Source organism: Phyllobates terribilis, unplaced genomic scaffold (genome assembly GCF_046119375.1).
Source record: "Phyllobates terribilis strain yellow unplaced genomic scaffold, ASM4611937v1 Scaffold_1__5_contigs__length_1240528914, whole genome shotgun sequence".
Taxonomy (NCBI): Eukaryota; Metazoa; Chordata; class Amphibia; order Anura; family Dendrobatidae; genus Phyllobates; species Phyllobates terribilis.
In genome coordinates this window covers 1,007,348,707-1,007,372,538 of record NW_027362761.1, presented here as the reverse complement: position 1 = coordinate 1,007,372,538, position 23,832 = coordinate 1,007,348,707, and positions in this window count along the sequence as shown.

Here is a 23,832-nt window from a genome sequence, read left to right as displayed (position 1 = left end):
GGGCCAGGAAAAATCCTTTTTTTTTTCATCTAAATCCTCCTTTTTTTTTCCTCCTTCACACTGTACAAATACACGTCTTATTAACCTTTTGGTGTGTCCCCCCCCCCCCCCAAATAAAAGCGTGTCTCTGATTTTTCAGACACAAATATAACTGTTGAAAATAGTCTGGTGTAGGCTAGAGAAACAGAAGTGTTGTTTTGCACTTCCACGGTTCAAACCTCTGTATTATCCATTTTGGGCCATTTGTATCTAAAAAAAAAAAACAGTTTGAGTGTGTCGCTCACTGTTCAGCAGCAAATCTATATATTTAAAAAAGTCTGGTACACCCCAGTAAACAATAATTGTGGTTTTGCCATCCCACGGTAAAAAATCTCTATTATTCAGCTTTTGGTAGTTTTTTCCGTAAAGAAAAACAGTAGTGTCTCCTGACTGTTGTGACACAAAAATATATCTGTTGAAAATAGTCTTGTGTAGGCCCCACATCCCAGTTTGGTTTCGCAGTTCCATGAGTCAAATCACTGTTCTATCCAGTTTTGGGCCTTTGGTATCTAAAAAAAAAAGCAGTTTGAGTGTGTCGCTCTGTGTTCAGCCGCAAATATCTCTTTTTAAAAAAGTGTGGTATACCCCAGTAAACAATAACTGTGGTTTTCCTCTTCCACGGTTCTAATCTACTCTTTATTACCCTTTTTCCATTTATAGTGCAAGTGTAAGCTATTTTACTTCATTTACAATGGGCAAGGCGCCTGGCAAGGGACGTGGAAGTGGACTTTCTTGTGAAGGTTCGTGCATAGGACAGGGCCGTGGCCAAGGTGGAAATGTGCCACAACCAACAGCCACATCTTCTCGCTCCCACTTCTAGACCGAATTACTAGGGAAGCACAAAACAACACCAGTATTGAGAACTGATCAGTGTGAACAGGTTATTAATTGGATAGCAGATAATACTTCCAGTTACCTGGGCACCACCATCTCCGGTCTGTCTTCCACACGGTCAACTCTTAGTAGCTGTGAGTCTCGACCGCATACTCCTCCTCAACCTGATGCTCCTTCCTCCCACCATGCCGAGTGTCGTCAGACAGCAAGTGATTTCACACTTGGACACTCTGAAGAGCTGTTCACTGGTCCATTTCCATATTTGGGCCCCTCGCCTGATACGCTTGAAGTGGTGGAAGAGGAGATCCTATGTTGCGATGCCCAAATATTTGAACAGCCACGGCCACAGGAAGTCGACGTTGGCAATCTGTCATAAGAGGTGTTCGATGATGAGACACAATTGCCAGGAAGTGAGGAGGAGGATCGTGGTTCGCAAGTGGAAGAGGAGGAGGTGGTGGATGATCTAGTAACTGACCCAACGTGGAAGGAGGACTTGCAGAGTGAGGCCAGCATCACACAGGGGGAGGGAGGCTGAGTACCTAAACAGGCAGGAAGAAGCAGTGTGGTGGCCGCAGACAGAAGGCAGGCAACCGTTCCCCGTAACACCAACACGAGGGACGTTGCCAGCACAAGCGGTAGGTCTTCCAGAGTCTATAATTTTTTTAAAGACTCTGCTGATAACCCCAAAAAGGCCATATGTTCCACCTGCCATGCCAGCATCAGCAGGGGTTACAAAACTACCAGCCTGACCACCACCAGCATGATAAGGCACATGGCAGCAAAGCACCCGACTTTGTGGGGCGAAACCCATGGTTCACGACCAGTGTCAGCGGGTGTCAACACTGCTTCTTCCACTTTTGTGCGTGCAATAGAACCCCCTGTTGTGTGTGGAAGGCAATCCCCTGTCCATACTGCATGTAAAGATGCCCCCTCCTCTCATTCTTCACTTGTTATGGCAGTTTCTCAAGAAACAGCATCAACGTCCACGTCCACATCCAACCGCAGCGTTCAATTGTCCATATCCCAGACCTTTGAACGAAAGCGGAAATTCGCAGCTAACGCCCCACAGGCCACAGTCATAAATTTGCACATTTCACGACTGCTTGCGTTGGAAGTGCTGCCTTTTAGGCTGGTGGAGACGGAATCCTTCCGCAATCTTATGGCGGTGGCCGTCCCTCGGTACTCGGTCCCCAGCAGGCACTATTTTGCCAGGTGTGCCATCCCCGCACTACACAAGCACGTGTCCCAAAGCATCTCCCGTGCCCTCAACAACGCAGTTACTGGGAGAGTCCACCTGACAACGGACATGTGGACAAGTGCTTGTGTCCAGGGATGGTACATCTCTCTGACGGCACACTAGATAAACATAGTGGAAGCCGGGACTCAGTCGGACCTTGGGAAGGAACACATCCTCCCCACACCGAGGATTGCGGGCCCTATGTCAGTCAGAGTTGCCCCCACAGTGTACAGCTCCTGCGCATCCTCCTCCTCCTCCTCCTCCTCATGCTCAGCCTCCATCTCAGATATCACATCAGTTACAAGCTGGAAGCATTGCAGTACTGCCTCCGCCAAGCGGCAACAGACTGTGCTGAAACTCATAAGCTTAGGTGATAAACCTCACACTGCTTGTGAGTTGTGGACAGCTGTGAAAGAGCAGGCAGGTCTGTGGCTCAGACCGCTAAACCTAAATCCTGGCATGGTCGTGTGTGACAATGGCCGTAACCTGGTGGCGGCTCTGAGGCGAGGTGAGATCACACACGTACTATGCCTGGCTCATGTGCTTAACCTCGTGGTTCAGCGATTTCTTATTTCGTACCCCGAGTTGCCAGATCTGCTCGTGAAAGTACGCCACCTGTCAGCTCATTTTCGCAAGTCGGCTACAGCTTCCGCCACCATTGCCGAGTTGCAGCAGCGTTTGCAGCTTCCGGCACACCGACTGGTGTGTGATGTCCCCACACGTTGGAACTCTACCCTCCACATGTTGCAAAGGATTTGTGAGCAGAAGAGAGCAGTTGTGGAGTACCAGCTGCTATCAAGCGTTGTAGATGGTAGTACCTGTACAAGTGTCATACCGTCGGTTCAGCGTGGGAGGCCCAAGGACAGGGGGGAGGAGGAAGAGGAGGAGGAGGAGAGCATGGTCAGCCGTCATCTTGGTGATTAAATCTTGCCCGTTACCAGTCTGGCACGCATGGCCGACTTTATGTTACGCTGCCTTAACCGTGACCCTCGCGTGGTCAAAATGTTGGGTGACAGTCATTACTGGTTGGTGACACTTGTAGACCCCCGCTACAAGGAGAACTTTCACTCTCTAATTCCAGCCCCTGGTCTTTAGCTCCTAGCTCCTACAGAGCTCCTTGCAGTTACTTTCCCTTGCTCTCACTCTGACTCTGACTGTTCTCTGTTCTCTGACTCACTCAACCCCGCCCCAGATCCAGTTTATAAGGGCAGAATTCTCCCCTCCCAGGATTGGGGCAGGAGGATGTTGCATGTTTAAGGGATCCTGACCAGGAATCCTCCCACTTGCTCTCCGACGTAATATCTCTATTACTGTGGTGACCAGACCCCTGGGGTGCCACACATGGCTCTTGTAAGAGGCATTGCAGTTCCTCATAATTTCTGGAAAGCCTTCCATTCACTGTTTAGGCCAACTGTGCACAGGAGACCCAGTTGCTATAAATGGAAAATTAGGTTTAGTTAACGCCCTCTGACCACCATGTCATTTCCAAGGGGCATTGGAGTGCCTCGAAATTTTTGGTAGGCATTGCACTCACTGTATGCCCTATAACTATGTAGCCGAACTGCTCCTTTTGTTACAGAAACATATACTACAAGACATATCTGGTTGACTGGCCTGATATTGATGTGAATGGTCCCTGTTCCTCCTGCTCTTTCTCCTTTTCCACTACCTCATCCATCATTTATCACCTGAAGCTTTGTTTTAACGGGAGTCCTAGAACTTGGATAGTAGCAGGAAAACATCCAGCAATCCTCGGAGGAGGTAGGATATGCGCCAAAACGCTGACCACCTCAGGCCTAGCTGCTACTACATACATGCGCTTGCATTACAACAAAACAAAGCAGATGCTAACTTCTATCATCCTCATCATGCTCCTCACCTTGGCACTCTCAACTCCCCTGATGGAGAATCCAGGGCCCACCGGAGGAGTCAGATAGTCCGGTGGGCTCGGCCAATGCTGCCCTAAAGCAGGCCAGGCTAAGAAAAGTGTGGGAAAGGTTAACGGGACAAATAGGGGTGGCTGGGGACAGAGTATGGACACCCAGCCACCCCCTGGAGGCTGGGGAGCTAGCGGGGACACCCGGCCACCAGGCGGCTGGGGACTGAGTATGGATACCAGGCCGCCGACACAGCCATGGCGTGGTGGCCAGATTCCGCCTCCACTTGCCTAAAAGGCCCAATTTATAGTGCAAGCAAGCAGTATGGTATTGCAGCCTGGGGGTGGGTGGGTGGCAGGCTGCATACTTGCGCTTGCATTGCAAGGAATGGGAGGGGTACAACTGAACACTGCCCTGGGACAAGGACTTGAATGGAGATAGTTGCAAGTCTGCAACGACAGGTGCAAGGTGGGAGGCATCTTCACATGTACCATGAACAGGGGTTTGGCATGCACACACTACAGCGGAATAGGCTCTACTTCCCACTAAATGCACTGGGGAGGGCACAGGTAATGTTTTGGTATACGCGCTTAATCTTATGTATAAAGCACACCGGGACAAATAGGGGCGGCTGGGGACTGAGTATGGATACCTCGCTGCCGAAGCAGCCATGAGGTAGTGGCCATCTTCGGCCTCCTCCAAACTAAAAGGCCCCATTTCAAGTGCAAGCTAGCAGTATGGAATTGCAGTCTGGGGGTGGGTGGGTGGCAGGCTGCACACTTACACTTGCATTAAAAGAAAACATAGTAGATACTAACTTCTGTCATCATCATCTTGCTCCTCACCTTGGCACTCTCAACTCCACCGATGGAGAAGTCAGGGCCCACCGGAGGAGTCTGGTTCTCTGGTGGGCTCGTCCAATGCTGCCTAAAGCAGTCCGGGCTAAGAAAAGTGTGTAGGGGGATGTTTCAAGGAGAAATAGGGGCGGCTGGGGACCGTTTATGGGCACCCGGCTGCCCCCAGGCGGCTGGGGACCATGTGTGGACACCCGGCCGTGGGGCGGCTGAGGACCGAGTATGGACACCCGGCCGCTGGGCGGCTGGGGACTGAGTATGGATTCCAGGCCGCCAACACAGCCATGACGTGTTTGGCCAGATTCCGCCTCCACTTGCCTAAAAGGCCCAATTTCAAGTTCAAGCAAGCAAGCAGTATGGTATTGCAGCCTGGGGGTGGGTGGGTGGCAGGCTGCATACTTGCACTTGTATTGCAAGTAATGGGGGAGGTACAATTGAACACTGCCCTGGGACTAGAACTTGCATGGGGATATTTGCAAGTCTGCATCTTCTGATGCGGCAAGGATCACTTATGATGGGCACATTTTAGACAGTGACCTGGGAGTCAGACATGCTTCCAGGGGTCTTCCCCATGCTGTTCCCATGTCTTTTCAGCACTTTATGCATGTGTCACACAGCACATGGCCAGATAAGGTTGTAAAATGTTAAAATGACATTTCCCGGTGAATGCATTTGTCATAGTTGAAAGCAATACAAAAGTGCAAAAACGCATAAAAAATGCTACTTGTGAACATAGCCGAAGGTGTGGAGGAGTATTTTTGTTTTTGTTAATTGATTTTAACTTATACACAAGTCTTTTCCCTGGAAAGGATGTTTCTTAACATATTTCACAGGAAAAAAGTTTCAGTTTAGTTTTTGAATGTTTTATTGTGAGCCCGTAAAAGTGGCTTAATACCTCTGACCACGTTGTTGACAGCAGTGACCTGGGGGTCAGAAATGCTTCCTGGGGCGATCCCCATGCTGTCCCTATGTAATTTGAGCACTGTCACTATCGTTTTGGGCACTTGTTAGGCTTTTAAAAGACTGCCGGGGGTGCCACCGCAAAAATGCTCGAGTCTCCCATAGACTAACATTGGGCTCGTTGCTCGGGTCGAGCACCCGAGTATCACGGCGAGTTCGGCCCGAGCTTCGCGCACCCGAGCATTTTAGTGCTCGCTCAACACTAGTCGTAATCTAACAAAGGGAAGATTAAAGGAATTGCCCATTATTAGAAAAAAATGGCAGCTTTATTTTTAAAAACAGAGCCTTTGCTGACCATGGGTTTTGCATAGTATTACTGCTCAGCTTCTTTCACATAAATGCGGTCAAATTTTAATACCTGACACAACCCATGGTCAGGAGTGATTGCTGTTCTGAAAGAAAGCAGCCAAGTTTTTCTGGATAACTCATTTAAATTTTAACAAAACTGTTAAAAAACAAATCATTCACTTTCCATCTGCCTGGTGCCTACTGTATCCCATACTGGTTTTATTAATTAATTATTAATTTTATTGTTTGTCCCCTTGAAGCCTGGTGGTTCAAAACATTTAAACTGAAGCAGCCTGCCACCTTTCTTCACATGTTTCTCTATTTTCAATTAAATAACAATTCTGGCTCATGTTTTCTTCAGTACTCTATGTTGTGCCATTTTTCTGCTGTCCCTACTTGTACATTTTTCATTCATTGACAACTGGATGTTACTAGCTGGACTTGTGTCCTTCCACCGTCTCATAATATCCAATCAATGCTGACAGTACCAGACATGTCTCATTGACAAGGAAAATGTAGTATTCAAATATTTTATAAAAAGAAATAGCAGAAAAATGTCACAATGCTGAGAACTAGAAAACAATCGCTGATGGATTGGTATTTCATAAAGAATACAAGTATGCACTATTACAGACATATCAGGATCCTTTTTAACCACTTAAGGTAAATCCCGCATATCATGATCAGATGTAAATTCATCATCAGGACATACATTTATGTGATTAGGGTGGCAGAGTGGCAGAAGCACAGGTATTCATGTCATCCGCATGGGGAGTCAGCTATAAAGTAACTCTGAGCTTCTGCTGACTCTGCTGAGACTGGAGTTTAAGGCCACATTCACATGCTCATTATTTGGTCAGTATTTTACATCAGTATTTGTAAGCCAAGACCAGGAGTGGGTGAAAAATGCAAAAATGGTGACGTGCTTCTCTTAAACTTTTCCTCAGATTTTTCCACTTCTGATTTTGGCTTACATAGTAATGTGAATTATCGATGTGATCAACAAATCACATTTTCAAGGGGACTAATAATTATGAAAAAGTGTTTTAACCAAATAAATAAGTTCTAATTTCACCAATACAAGTGACTGAGTCTGGAAAAAACACCCACAAAAAAACAAACATATTTGGAATAAAAAGTGATTAAAACATCTAATGTACCCCAAAATTTAACCAATGAAAAACACAGCTTGTGTTGAAAAAAACAAGCTATCCCAAAGCTCTGTCTTTCAAACATAAAGTTTGTGATTACAGGATATTGGAACCAAAAATGATACGTGTGAGATTATTATATATATATATATATATATATATATATATATATAGTAAGATGGCCGCCGGACATTGCTTGGTAGCTTCAATGATGTAAAACAAGGAAACCATGCTCCAGCACACATAGTGCTGAGAGGGTTTATAGGGCACGTCAGGGCCGTTTTTTTTAACAAGCAGTCATAAGAGATGGGTGGGATTGGCTGCTCACATATCCCCACCCCACAGTGTGTGTATAAAATGGAGACCGAGTGTCTCATTCAGTGTCTGTGGCTGGAGGTGTGTCCAGCATGTCTGTGCTAAAGGACACTGACTGTGAGCAGGCAAACCCGCAGTACTACATGGACTGTTTATCTTCCTGTTTTATTACCTTGTCCCCGACAAGGCTGTGTTGTGTTTACTTTCAAAGTGCAGTTTTTGAAGCCTGAATAAATCTGCCTTGGACATTTTAAAGAGACAGTATCCTGTGCCTACCTCTAACGCGGTTGAATGACTACAAAACCCTGCAATATATACAGGTGCATCTCACAAAATTTGAATATCAAAAAGTTAATTTATTTCAGTTCAATCCAAAAAGTGAAACTCATATATTATATAGAGTTATTACAAACAGAGTAATCTATTTCAAGTATTTATTTCTGTTAATGTTGATGATTATGGCTTACAGCCAATGAAAACACAAAAGTCATTATCTCAGTAAATTAAAATAATTAACAAAAAACACCTGCAAAGGCTTCCAAAGCATTTTAAAAGGTCCCTCAGTCTGTTTCAGAAGGCTCCACAATCATGTGGAAGACTGCTGACTTGACAGATATCCAGAAGGCAGTCATTGACACACTCCACAAGGTCCCAGAGTTCCAATTTTCATTTGAAAATCAAGGTCCCAGAGTCTGGAGGAAAAGTGGAGAGGCACACAATCCAAGCTACTTGAGGTCTAGTGTTAAATTTACACCGTTAGTGATGGTTTGGGGAGCCATGTCATTTGCTGGTGTATGTTAACTGTGTTTTATCAAGACCAAAGTCAGCGCAGCCGTCTACCAGGACATTTTAGAGCACTTCATGCTTCCCTTGCCGACAAGCTTTTTGGAGATGGAAATTTCATTCTATAACAGGACTTGGCATCTGTCCACACTGCCAAAAGTACCAATACCTGGTTTAAAAACAACAGTTTCACTGTGCTTGATTGGCCAGCAAACTCGCCTGACCTTAACCCCATAGAGAATCTATGGCGTATTGTCAAGAGGAAGATGAGAGACAACAGACCCAACAATGCAGACGAACTGAAGGCTGCTATGAAAGCAACCTGGGCTTCCATAACTCCTCAGCAGTGCCACAGGCTAATCACCTCCATGCCACGCAGCATTGATGCAGTAAATGATGCAAAAGCAGCCCTGACCAAGTATTGAGGGCATTTACTGAACATACATTTCAGTAGGCCAACATTTCGGATTTTAAAAACATTTTTCAAGCTGTTGTTATAAAGTATTCTAATTTACTGAGTTAATGAGTTTTGTGCTTTCATTGGCTGTAAGCCATAATCAGCAACATTAATAGAAATAAACACTTGAAATAGATCACTCTGTTTGTAATGACTCTATATAATATATGAGTTTCTCTTTTTGTGTACTGAAGAACTGTAATAAATTAACTTTTTGATGATATTCTAATTTAGTGAGATGCACCTGTATATATAGTTGAAACTAGAAGTTTACATACACTATATAAAAAGACACATATGCATGTTATTCTCAATATCTGACATGAAATCAGAATAAACCTTTCCTGTTTTAGGTCAATTAGGATTATCATAATTTGTAATATTTGCCAAATACCAGAATAATGAGAGAGAATGTTTTAAGGCATTTTTATTACTTACTGCAAAGTCAAAAATTTACATACACTATGATTACTATGCCTTTTTAACAATTCTAGACTGCCCATATGATGATGTCAAGTGTCTGAAAGCTTCTGATTTTTTTGGCAACATCTGAGTTAATTAGAGACACAACCGTGAATGAATTTTAATGCACACCTGAAACACACTGCTTCTTTGTGTAGCATCATGGGAAAGTCTAAAGAAATCACCCAGACAATATATTGGGAAGAGAATTGTGGTCATGCACAAGTCTGACTCATCCTTGGGTACAATTTCAAGATACCTGAAGGTGCCTCGTTCATCTGTACAAACAATTATACGCAAATACAAACAAGATGGGAATGTCCAGCCATCATATCGCTCAGGAAAGAGATGGGTTCTGTGTCCCAGAGATGAATGTGCTTTGGTCTGACATGTGCAAGTTAACCCAAGAACAAAGGCAAAAGACCTTGTGAAGATGATCGCGGAGCTGGTAAGATTGTGTCAATAACCACAGTGAAACGAGTACGGTATCAACATGGGCTGAAAGGCCACTCTGCCAGGAAGAAGCCATTACTCCAAAAGAAGCATAAAAAAGCCAGATTATTGTTTGCAAATGCACACTGGAAAAAAGACCTTAATTTTTGGAGACATGTCCTGTAGTCTGATGAAACTAAATTCTAACTTTATTGGCATAATGACCATCGTTACCTTTGGAGAAAAAAGGGAGAAGCTTGGAAGCTTAAGAACACCATCCCAACTGTGAAACACGGGGGTGGCAGCATCATGTTGTGGGGTTGTTTTGCTGCAGGAGGGACTGGTGCACTTCACAATATAGATGGCATCACGAGGAAAGAAGATTATGTGGCAATTCTGAAGCAACATCTCAAGACATCAGCCAGGAAGTTAAAGCTTGGGCGGTAATGAGTCTTCCAAATGGACAATGACCCGAAGCATACTGCTAAAATGGTAAAGTGGCTTAAGGATAAAAAATGATTTGGAGTGGCCATCACAAAGCCCTGATCTCAATCCTATTGAAAATTTATGGGCAAAGCTGAAAAGGCAGGTTCGAGCAAGGTGACCTACAAACCTGGATCAGTTACACCACTTTTGTCAAGAGGAATGGGCCCAAATTCCAACCAACTACTGTGAGAAGCTTGTGGAAGGATATCCCAAATGTTTGACCCAAGTTATTCAGTTTAAGAGCAATAGTGCCAAATACTAATGAAATGTATGTAAACTTTTGACTTTGAAGTAAGTAATAAAAATACCTTAAAACATTCTCTCTCATTATTCTGGTATTTGGCAAATATTACAAATTATGGTAATCCTAATTGACCTAAAACAGGAAAGGTTTATTCTGATTTAATGTCAGATATTGAGAAAAACATGCATATGTGTCTTTTTATATAGTGCATGTAAACTTATGGTTTCAACTGTATATATACAATATTTTTTATTTTTTTGGTCAAAATATTCTGATTGTAATGAATGATAAGCTGATCCCAGAGATTTTCATTGCCCAGGCTGGGTTCACATATAGCTGCTGTTTCCACCCTGTGGTCAACAAGAGTTCTTGTTGGAAACTGATGGAGTAACTATAATTTTTTTATGCAATTGTTCTCACCTGTTCTGCTCAGGTACAGTTGTCATTCCAAAGGCTGGATCACAATATTTCATGTAATATTATGATACAGCCTTGGACCAGTACCTGGGGAAAAGTCTGATGACAACTGAAGCACTTTAACAACAGTCGTGATCCTGTTGAGGTGCATCAGGTTAAAAAAAATAAGCTTAATACAGTGTATATATGTGGACTTCGATTTAAACATCTGCTGGTCTATTGATGTCATTATTCCTTTGTGATTTGCAAAGTAAATAAGTCACTGCAGAGCTTAAATGAAGAGCTGTATCCATTAAATATTTTGTAGATATAGGAATAAGGAGAGTTTAAAATTTTTAGCATAATGAGATTAATACTGTTCTATAGTGTTTATAAAATTCTATAAAAGAAACTAATTGATATAGAAGGTTCACTTAGCTTTACTGCTCTCTGGGATAATGTGTTTTTACACAAATCTACTTTGTTGAATGTGAAGAAAAAAGGACTTGCGTGCATATCTAATATAAAAGAAAATACTCTGATTTCTTTCGACAATATACAGTATAACTTTAAGAATACTTTAAACTGATGAAATTCTTCATTTAAAAAAAGTATGCATATATGAGCACAATCATACTTTTCATACTAGACAATCATACTTTTCTCAAGATTCCCAAAAATATCTCTTATGTCAGTAGAAAATTTGTCGTCAGGTTTCTTTTGTTATCTGAACAAAGTTGCAAATCTTGTGAGTCTATCATCATTGGCAATGAGTTAAAAGCATGTGGGAAGGTCACCGTTGAGTTGGTTAAGTGACGATAAGCAGAAAAAAACATACAAAATTTGAATAAAAGTTTTAAAGTTGAGAAACAAATCAATGTGGCAACTTTCTTAGACATCACTTTAAATGCCAACTTAATTTAGTGGACGGTACTATCCAAATTTATTAGTACACCTTTTACCTTTACAATCTTTACCTATTGGTAAGTTCACTAGAGCACGTCTTTCTTGTACTACACACAGGGACTTCGACCATAAATGCCATGTTATAAGAAAATGTATATTCAAATGTGATTATAAATTAAATCCAAGCACGAGTCATGAATTAAAACATACCTTGATCTTCTCTTTTTGATTTCAATTTAAAAGTATATCCTGATATATATCAGTCCAAATTACATTCTCCGCCCCATATAGTAATGACTACTATAGCGTTATTGGTCTTTTACACACATACTTACCCAAGTTACATCAAAATGAGGTGTTATCAAAAATACTATCCAATGGCATAAGCTGTGTTGCAAAACAAGCAACTAATATGGGTAATCTTATTTCTCCTAGTCTATACATTAAAAGTGATAACAATGGCAACAATACATGGTTTACCACGAAAAGTTCATACAGATACGGCTATAATAAATGCAAATATCAGAACATATCACAGCTTCACAAGATTCCAAACAATCTAGTCAATTATCTTCTGGTTTATACAAACATTTTTTAGAAACTCATCATGGAAATATTTAACTGGCATTAAATAGACCCAAAGGTGGTGGATATTACAATTAGGGCTCGCTCACACTAGCGTATAATATGGAGGAGTGCAATGCAAGAAATCATTGCATTGCACTCTGACCAATGTTATTAAATGAGGCAGTGCTCGTCTGCGAGTTTTAGCGCTAATCAGACTGAGTAAAAAAATATTTAATCAAAATGTCCTTATTTTTACCACAATACCTGGCAACACTGAATTGGCATTTCTCAAATGCAAAGATATAATCAAAAGATCCCACCAGATGTTCTGTTTGCTCCTGGTGGTAATTAGAAGTGACACAAATTAGTTTAAAAATAGTTTTTTATTGAGAAATATTTTTAAAATTATTAAATTAAAAATACAGAAAAAAGGGTGCAGGAAAAAAGGTACAGGAGCTATAAGTCACAGAATGTAAAAGCGACAATTTGTAAATATCAACAATTAAAGTCCTGATTCGTAATAAATATGTATTTACCTAGCCCTCCATTTGCACATTGCCCTTTAGCTTGAATAACTAATGCACAGTGCCCTGGACACTATTAAGATGCTGTTTTATTGCTAGTCCTCCATGACCAGATACTATTTTGAAGCTCTAAGGCCTTAAATTAAATCAGGGAGGTTGAATATCATGCAAATTAAGGTGCTAGTGCAATTGTAAATTGTAAAACAATATTAATCAATATACCTCATTGCATACTGCCCTCTAGCCTCCAAATATAGTATACTTTCCCCAAGATTTCCGTCCTTTGTAACAATTGGACCTTAATGAGGAGTCACCTTATTTGGGCTCACAGGTAGTGTTGAGCCACCCCCGTAGTGTTCGAGTTCGGTTCGGTTCGTCGAACACCCGTGTGTTCGCCGAACTGTTCGTCGAACTGTTCGTCGAACACCTTCGAACACCGTTAAAACCAATGGCAGGCAAACAAAAACACATAGAAACACATAGAAAACACCTTCAAAGGTGTCCAAAAGCTGACAAACTGCTCAGAAGACACAACTAACACATGGAAAAGTGACAAGTACATATAGTCATGCGAAAAGAAAAGAGGTGGAGGAGTAAAAGGAGGGGGAGACACAGATATAGGCATGTCATGCCCTTCTAAAATCCAAAAAGTGAGAAGCCGAGACGGCCAGTCCGCTCCTGCCCGTGCCACCTCCGTGTCGCCGGGTTTGTGCCAGAGCCGCGGTGAACCCTGACGGCCAGCCCCCCTCTCCCAATACTGGTGCCTGTCCGCTGGTGGGTCGAGAGAGCCCCCCTGTGGTGGAGGCAGCTCTAAGCTTTTTAATTTAAATTGTCCCTCTAATTTGAATGAATACACTTTAAATCCATTTACAAGGATCTATTGGAGGGCAAGTCTCATGCCAGCAGCCGCGTAATTCCAGCTCCAGTAGCGTCCACTAAAGCTGCTGCAGTTAAAAAGCTTTTATAAGGATCGAGCTCGGCTGTCCACCGCAAGGCATCCTAGTGCCAGTCCCAGCCCCTATGCCTTGGGGTGCCTCCTGATGCTCTTCACTAAGTATCCCGTGGTCCCGAAGCATTTCCTTTGAAAAAATTAAGTGTCCAAACTACAGGTGGTGTAGCTTGCTTAACAGCCGGGATAATCCGCTGACTAGCAGACACTGCTACTAGGCACAAAGTATTTCCTGGGCTAGATGCAGTTAAAAATTTGTAAGTAGATACTCTCGTTGGATGCTGAGAAAGCATTCCATAGAGTCTCCTGGCACGCCATATATGATTCTCTTAAAAAGCTTGGGGTAGGGGTCTAGGGGACCCTTTTATAGCCAAAATCACGGCCCTGTATCGCAATACGTCACCTAGGCTGAAGATAAATGGAACTGTAGCACCCTGAGGGCTCGGTTGCTACAGAGGTATTGCACCTCACCCAGAGGTGTGATATCTCACTCTCAGGTAAGGATGGAGTGTGGATCAGGACCCGACACCTGCATGCATTACACCATATTGCCGTGGGGCAGGGCGACCAATATGCCCCTGAGATGGGCACGACAGTCCCTGGCTGGAATGGGGGGAGGGAACACTGAGGAAGGGGAACCCTGTAGTGCAGGAGCAGGGAGGAAGCAGTTCCTGGGTGCATTGAGAAGGGAGTATAAAAGGTGGGCACCATCTTAGTTCAGTGCAGAGAAGTCTGAGCAGAAGTGGCAGGGAGCAGGGGCTCTGCATGAGCTCTGCTCCGGAGGCGGGCCTAGTAACAGAGGCCCAGGCCTGCAAGAGGGAGAAGGAAGGAAGAGGAGCGGAGAAGGCTCCAGGAACGAGGAATGAAGGGATCCCAGGGGTGCGGACGGGCGAGTCGCCACCGCACGCCCGAATCCACCTGCGTGGAGGGGTCAGGCCAAAGGGGGAGACCGGTCCCCGAACTATTGGAGGCAGGAAACGACCCTCAGCTAGAAACCGGAGGCTCTGACATTTTATGTGGCGCAGCCCCTTGCTCCACCCGCTAGGAAGGCACCACATAGGGTCAGGGAAACTGGCGCCAAGTTTACCAAGAGGAGGCCCGAGGCAGCCGGACAGAAGTGTTGGTAAGAAAGGCCAGACAAAGGACACACAAAGGGGGTCCTGTGAAGCGCTCCAAAGTTATCTGGGAGTTGTCTGAGCCCCTCACCTGGTGAGCACAGTACGACGTGGGCAGCCGTTACCTGCAGACGTGGTCTGGATAATAAGAACTGTGAGTAAAGGCCCTGAACTGCATCACTGACTCCGTGTCGTTACTGCTGCTGCCCTGCACCATCACCCCCATCCTCCGCATACACTGCCCTGAGGCTATACTCCTCCCGTGGGGAGTTATGCTACGCTCTGCTGCACCCACAACACCAGCCTTAGCGGTCTGCCCTGTAGCGGCGGTTCACTCTGACCGCAATCCACGGGTGGCGTAGTCGGACATTTAAACATCAAAACCACATAAATAGTTCCGCCACTGGTTTGACCGCCCTGAGCCACAGAACCGGATCGCCGCCACGAAGACTACAACCACCAGCATCCACCAAAAAGGGTCCGGCTCCGGGTGTCCCAAGGCCCAGGGGGTGCGTCAGAACATTTTCATCACCTTTTACAATCACCAATGGGACAAGGCAGGGATGTCCTCTGTCCCCTCTCTTATACATCCTAGTGACGGAGCACCTGCTCTCATCAATTCGCCATAACCCCAATATTAGGTGGATTGAGGTGGGAGGCACCGAGTACAAGTGCTCTCTATTTGCTGATGATGTCCTAGTATATATCACTCAATCACATATATCCATCCCTGCTGTTATGGCTGAAATAGATCACTTTGTTACATGGTAAAATTTTAAAATCAATGCAGCGAAGTCTGAGGCCCTCGATGTCTCCCTCCCTAAATCCATATAGGATTCCATCCAGTCCAACTTTCCCTTTGCCTGGCCCTCACAGGGTATCAAATACTTAGGAATTCCTATTCATAGAGACCTCTCCCATCTATGTTATCTTAATTTTGGGCCCTTTATTGAACAATTCCATACAGACCACGGTTGGCAAGTTAGAACTGTAAGATTCACTACGTGAACCACTGGTGTTTTGTGGAAAAGCACATGTACACCGCGTTCCAAATTATTATGCAAAAAGTGTTTAGGAGTGATAAGGGAAGAATTTGTTTGTTTGTCAGTTAAACTCTTTGATGGTGATGTGTGTCAGGGCTCTTTATATCACTGTAAGCAATTGCAGACACCTGTGCTAATTAGTTTGGCAGGTGTGTCCAATGAAAGGCAAGACTACTTAAGAAGGCTCTCTCACATTATTAAGCAGCCTACATTTTCTGCCAAAATGGGAAAGAAAAAGGATGTGTCGGCTGCTGAGAATCAACAAATTGTGGAGTGTTTAGGTCAAGGCATGACTACAATCAACATTGTGCGATGATCAGGATGAAGTGTCTTGGCAATCAAGAAGTATGTAGCTGATTCACAGTACACACGTGTGCGTGCTGATAAGGGCAAATTGAGGACTCTTTCGTACAGGCAATTACGTCAGGTTGAAACAGCAGCGGCAAAAAAGCCTTGTCATAGCAGCAGACAAGTTTTTGAAGCTGCTTGTGCCTCCAACGTCCCCCGAACAACAAGATGCAGGGTCCTTCAGAGGTTTGCAGCTGTGCATATGCCATCCTGTCGACCTCCTCTATCCACTTCACACAAGCAGAAACGGCTCCAGTGGGCCAAACATTACATGAAGACTGATTTCAAAACTGTTTTGTTCACGGATGAGTGCCGTGCAGCGCTCGATGGTCCAGATGAATGGAGTGGAGGATGGCTGGTTGATGGACACCCCACGCAAACACGGCTACAGCGCCAACAAGGAGGAGGTGGAGTAATGTTTTGGGCTGGAATCATGGGGAGAGAGATTGTCGGCCCCTTTAGGATCCCTGAAGGCGCTAAAGATGAACTCCATAATGTATGTGGATTTTCTCAAACAGCACTTCCTGCCATGGTTCAAGAAGAAGAACCGTGTATTTCACAGCAAGATCATTTTTCTGCATGATAATGCACCATCTCATGCTGCACATAAAACATCTGCATCTCTGGCTGATATGGGCATAAAAGGGGACAAACTTATGGTGTGACCCCCATGCTCCCCTGACCTCTACCCCATTCAGAACCTTTGGAGCATCATTAAAAGGAGTGTCTATGATGGCGGGAGGCAGTTCACATCTAAGCAACAGCTCTGGGAGGGTATTCTGTCCTCATGCAAAACAATTGAAACAGAAACCATCCAAAACCTGACAAATTCAATGGACGAGAGAGTTCAGAAGCTCCTTTCGAACAAGGGGTCCTATGTGAAAATGTAACATCACCTAGAATAAAGTTTTGAGTTGAAAACTGTTTGATTTCAGTTTCTAACAACCTGCTAATGCTTATAATTTCAAAAATGACCATTTTTTTGGTCTTTATTAAAATGAAAAGGTTGATCGAAAAGTTTGGGGGATCTAAGAGTGTGGCAACCCAGTAGTCATGATTACTTCGAATTCAGACAATATGAGGGTCATGCTGCAGGTAGTGCTGCAAGAAGGCACTTATGTGTCTTGCGCATCTCGGAGCCCCAAAATTATTTTCCGGGCTAGATGCAGCTAAAAATTATTTTTAATTTTAAATCTGGTGAAGCTTATTATAGATGGCCTAATAGGATCAGTGCTGCACACTGCTACAAAGCCCAAATTATTTTCCAGTCAAGATACAGATAAACATGATTAGTAATTTGAAAGCTTAAAACGGTTGGTAGGGTGATTGTAACCAATCATCAAGCTTTTACTCTCCCCAGGATGACACAGGGGTAGAAAAGTCGTTTCGGATCCATGATTTGTTCATCTTTATGAACGTGAGTCTGTCTACATTATCAGTGGAGAGCCGCGTGCGCTTATCTGTCAGCACACCACCAGCAGCGCTGAACACACGTTCAGACAGAACGCTGGCTGCGGGGCATGACAAGATCTCCAAGGCGTAAGTGGCTAGCTCCGGCCATTTATCCAGATTGGAAGCCCAAAAAGAGCAAGGGTCCAGTGACACAGTCATGGCTTCAATGTTTACTTGGAGATACTCCTGTACCATCGTCTCTAGGCGTTGACTATGTGTCAGACTTCTTGTCTCCTGTGGCCTTGCAAAGGATGGGCTAAAAAGGTGGTGAAATGATTCCGCAAAATTGATGTTACCAGCAGATACTGTGGTTCTGTTACGGTTTGAGTGCTGAACACTTGACGGTCCCACGGTTGGCAAGTTGGAACTGTGAGATTCACTACGTGCACCACTGGTATTTTGTGGAAAAGCACATGTAAGATTCTGCAACAGTCTCTGCTGATACTCCTGCATGCGTGCATCCCTTTCTATGGCAGGAATAATTTCTGCAAATTTACTTTTGTACCGGGGATCTAACAGTGTGGCAACCCAGTAGTCAGGATTATTTCTAATTCTCACAATTCGAGGGTCATGTTGCAGGTAGTGCAGCAAGAAGGCACTCATGTGTGTTGCGCATCCAGGAGCACCAAGTCCCTGTTGTGTTGGTGGCGAGGTAACAATCATGCTTCCTTCCTCTGTCCTCTCCCCCCAACCTCGCACAACAGAAATGTGATCAAGGTCTCCCTCATCTGATGAGTCTTCCATCAGTTCGTCCTCCACTTCTTCCTGGGCTCCTGCACCTTCCTCACTAGTTTGGCTGCTACCATGCGCCCTGGTAAAACCATCTCCCCCACCCTCACATGCCTGCCGCCTTGGTGCTGCCGACCGTCTGGACCTTGCAGATGTTAGCCCTTCCGCATACAACTCCTCCTCCTCTACTTCCTCCACCTCCTCTTGTGCCACCACCTGACTCCGAATTCTGTTTAACATGTGCTCCAGCATGTAAATCACCGGAATAGTCATGCTGATAATGGCATCGTCAGCACTAAACATCTTCGTCGCCATTTCAAAACTGTGCAGAAGGGTGCATAGGTTCCTGATCTGAGACCACTCCTCCAGCGTGATTTGCCCCACCTCTGAATCTCGTTGGCCCAGGCTATACGTCAGAACGTATTGCACCAGGGCTTGTCGGTGCTGCCACAGTCGCTGCAACATGTGCAGAGTTGAATTCCACCGGGTAGGCACATCGCATTTTAGCCGGTGAAGTGGCAGGCCCAACGACTTCTGTAGAGATGTAAGTCGCTGAGCTGCGGGATGCGAACGGCGGAAGTGAGCACACAGCGACCGTGCCCTCTGCAGAAGGCCATCTAGTCTGGGATAGTGGGCTAAAAATTGCTGGACAACCAGGTTCAACACGTGAGCCATACAAGGCACGTGTGTGACATTGCCCCGGCGAAGGGCCGCACCCAGGTTTGCAGCATTGTCGCACACGGCCTTCCCTGGTTTCAGGTCCAGTGGAGACAACCATTCATGAAATTGGTTCTCCAGAGCTGACCACAACTCCTCAGCTGTGTGACTCACATTTCCCAGACATTTCAATGTAAAAACCGCCTGATGACGTTGAGCCCTACTGCCAGCATAGTAAGGAGGTGTGCAGGATCCCTTCTGCGCAGTTAGAAAGCTTGTGGCATGACCAGACAGGCTTTGGGTGCAGGTGGAAGACCGAGAGGAGGTTGAGGAGGCAGAAGCAGTGGAGGAACTTTGACATAAAGAGGATTGACGCACAACTCGTGGGGACGGCAAGACTTGGACAGCAGCCCCTTGTCCTGCTGTCACCATAGTTACCCAGTGCCCAGTCAGCGACATGTAACGCCCCTGTCCATGCCTACTCGTCCAAGTGTCTGTGGTGAAATGCACCCTGTCACACACAGAGTTTCTCAAAGAAGCGGTGATGTTGTGTGCGACATGCTGGTGGAGCGCAGGCACACCTTTCTTTGAGAAGTAGTGCCGACTGGGCATCTGGTACTGGGGCACTGCGACGGACATAAGGTCTCGAAAATCCTCTGTGTCCACCAGGCGGAAAGGCAGCATTTCTGTAGCCAAGAGCTTGCAGATGGTGAAATTCAACCTCTTAGCTTTCTCATGGCTAGGAGGAAATGGTCTTTTACTTGTCCACATCTGAGGGACCGAGGGCTGGCTATTGTGCTTAGACGGGGTTGATAAGGGTGTCCCCGGCAAACTGCCGGTCTGTGAGGAAGATGCAGGCGGACATGTTAGGTTGCCTTGATCCAAAGGTGGTGCTATCGATGTCGGACAGCGCTCAACACCAGCTGGTGTTACCACCTCCAAAGAAAATGATGACCTGCCAATCACGCTGGCTGTTGCGGGTAAAGAGGTGGCAGGTCTGCGCCCCAAAACAGGTGTGACTGCTGTCCCCCCAGTCACAGAGGATGAAGAGGCCGCGGATGCACAAGATATGGCAGACGGTGATTGGCCCGGCCGGCTAGGCCGCATTGTAGCACACTGAGCTTCCCACTGCAACTTATGCTTCATGTCCATGTGCCGGTTCATGCATGAAGTACTCAAACTATGTATTTTTTGGCCTCTACTTAGCTTTTGCTGACAAATGTTACAGATAACACGAGTTGGGTCATCTTTATCGATCTGAAAAAATGCCCAGGCTATGCAAGGCTTAGCACCCATGCGACCTGAAGAGCCACCACGACTTGTGGTGAGAGGCAGAGTTGTGTTTGAGGATGCAGTTGTTGACGTGCTTCCAGTACTACGTCTCTGTCCAGGAAGGCGCAACCTGACCTCGTCGTCACTAGCATCTTCCTCCACCTCCTCTGCTGACCTCATCTCTTGGCTGACTGTGGGTTGACAGTAAGTGGGATCTCCGACCTCATCATCATCACCCTGTGCGTTATCACACCCGTCGTCCTCAGAGCCAACCTGTTCCTGCCCTGACAAAAAACTAAAGTTGTCGCTCCAATCAGGTATTTGAGTCTTATCATCGTCTTCCTCATTGTCTCCACCAACAGGAGTTACAGTTTGGGAATGAGGGTCTACATTATGGTCAGAACCTTCTGCGTCTGGTCCTGGATCCGACTCATAAAGATTCTGGGCATCAGTGCAGATCATTTCCTCGTCTGGATTCACAGAAGCGCTGGAGTCGACCTCTGATTCCCAGGCTATAGTATGAGTAAACAGCTCTGCAGACTCAACCATCTGTTCTACCTCATACTCAGACGGGCAGCTGGAGATTTGGGAGCTGTGAGGAAGCAAGTGCGATTGGGGTGACACCTTTGAGGACTGGAGTATTTGTGATGTTGAAGTTGATGTGGAGGAGAGCCCACTTAAAGGAGCACTTGATATCCGTTGAAGCACCTGCTGTTTTTGTGCCTCATCTGGAATTTGTAGCGATTGGCGTGGCCGTAAGAAAGGGATCTTATCACATTGTCCGCTAAAAGAAGTAGACATTTTAGTTTGGCTGGAAGATGGTCTTTCTTCTGCACCTACCCCACGGACACAACCTTTTTTCCCCTTCTCAACACGCCTATTCCCCTTTCCACCAGCAGCAGGCCTTTTTCCACTCATTTTGGTGGTTAACTAATTCACAACTCTGGAGTTGTTTGCACAAAAAAACAATGGATGGTAACCGAGCAGAGCTGAGTGGCCAAACTGTGGTATTAGGCCAAAACTATTGGCTGGGCTAGATGCAGAAAAAAATTATTTTTAATTTGCAACCTGATGGAGGTCAGTATAGATGGACTAATAGAACAAGTCCCACACGCTGCTAGAAGCCCAAATATTTTTTCAGAGATAAATGAAGAAAAAAATTATTTTTAATTTGCAACCTGATGGAGGTCAGTATAGATGGACTAATAGACCAAGTCCCACACACTGCTAGAAGCCCAAATATTTTTTCAGAGCTAGATGCAGAAAAAAATTATTTTTAATTTGCAACCTGATGGAGGTCAGTATAGATGGACTAATAGACCAAGTCCCACACACTGCTAGAAGCCCAAATATTTTTTCAGAGCTAGATGCAGAAAAAAAATATTTTTAATTTGCAACCTGATGGAGGTCAGTATAGATGGACTAATAGAATGATGCTATGCCCAAAAGATTTTACTTCACTAGGTGCAGTAAAAAAATTGGTATTCTATACACAGGTGGTATATCTTGCAACACAGATAGGCTACTCCACTGACTAACACACTCTGCAATAGGCCAAAAAGGATTAGCTTTGCTAGATTCAGCCAAATGCTGTGAAAAAAACTTGCACAGCACTGGCACAGACCTGCCTGGCAAAAACTGATAGGAACTGATGTAACCTAGTCCTGAAAAGGACTCCAATTACAATTAGTCTTTACTCCCACAATCTATCTATTTAAGAGCACAGACCTGCCTGATAAAAGTCGTAGGAAATGCTGTAACCTAGTCCTTAAAAGGACTGCAATCACAACTATTCCCTACTCCCAAGCTATCTGTATATTTGTGCGAAAATTGGCTTGAAATTAACAAGGTATAGCGCACACAGCAACAGCGGTGCCGTCTAACACGCAGCTGCAGCAGTGAGAAAATGGTGGCGACGGGGAAAATGGCTTGGTCTTATAGGGCAAGGACATGTGACATACACTGCCAATCACACATGCCCTTGCTTGTGTGAAAAAAAGCACTTTGCTCCGTGTGTGCGCTGCTGATAGGCTGACAGATTGCACCTCCCCACTGCAAATGCGGGAAAGAGAAAAAAAAATGGAGATCTTCATTGTTCCTGCAGAGATCCATCCCCTGCCCCTCCCCCCGCCCCGCTGTACACTCAAACTGCGTATTAACATTAATTTTCATCATTACTGAGAAAAAATCCAGTTATGATTTTGGTGCACGAACAGTTATCGAACATAACCTCGAACAGCCGAATTTTTCTCAAATTGTTCGTGTTCGCCGACCGGCTCGAACACCGCCCAAAACAGCTCGAATTTGAGATTGGCGAACAGTTCGAGTAGAACAACGCTCATCTCTACTCACAGGTGCATTAAACAATATAAATATAAAGGTCCTCTGCATATCAAAACCTACAGGTTATACCCTGGAGGTTTAACCAAGACCTATAGGCATTAACATCTCAGGCATGAAAGTCCTACTTAAATATTCCAAACATACTTAGAATCCAAGTTGTCATTTACCTGATACAAATCGCTTATGCTGTCGGCGTGGGAGCCCCTGCACTCAGCCCCAATAAAAAAAATAAAAAAATATTTTTAAACTAATTTGTGTCACTTCTAATTACCACCAGGAGCAAACAGAACATCTGGTGGGATCTTTTGATTATATCTGAGTAAAAAAATAGCATCATGCTGAGAGTGGATGCAAGAATTGGATTTGGACATGTCGATGCAAGTCTATGGGTGTGAGAAAAAATTTGGATGGCACACGGATCATGCGTGTGCTGCCCAACTTCTACGGACACATCTCAAAGGAAACCCGACATTTCATCAGCCAAGTACAGTAAATTCACAGCCAGAACCGTTGACTGTGAATGAATAGCACAAAAGTTCCTGCTTTTCATAGGCACTGGGTACTCATGACAATGGCCATCGTCGCTGGAACCCGCTGTGCTCAGTGAGACTCTGTAGCAGGTACTGTAATGCTATTCACAATCGCCGGAGACAGATTTGTAGACTACGGCGGAACTTCGTGGGAAAATTTGGATAATAAAATGGTAAATAGGGACTGTCCCTTGTTTTGTTTTTTTCTGTCTTTTTAATGTTTTTCAGGTATCCTTTTCTCGACTGCTTTGGATTCTGTGGATTACGGTCGACCTCATGGGATTTTTTTTCACTAAATTGGTGAACGAGGGATAGTGTGAGGGAGTCTCTAATCACATTTTTGATAGATCACAGCTGTCCTAAACCCCGACTACCATTACCTCGATTGCAACCGCACCAGGGCAATCAGGAAGAGCCTAGCAAAGCACCAGAATTGGTGCATCTCATCTCTGGGGCGGCTGCAGGCTTATATTTTTGGTTGGGAATGGCTCAATAGCCAGGGACCTTCACAGCCTCATAATATAAGCCCGTAATTGTCTGCTTTACCTTTGCTGGTTATCAAAAATAGGTATGAACCCACAT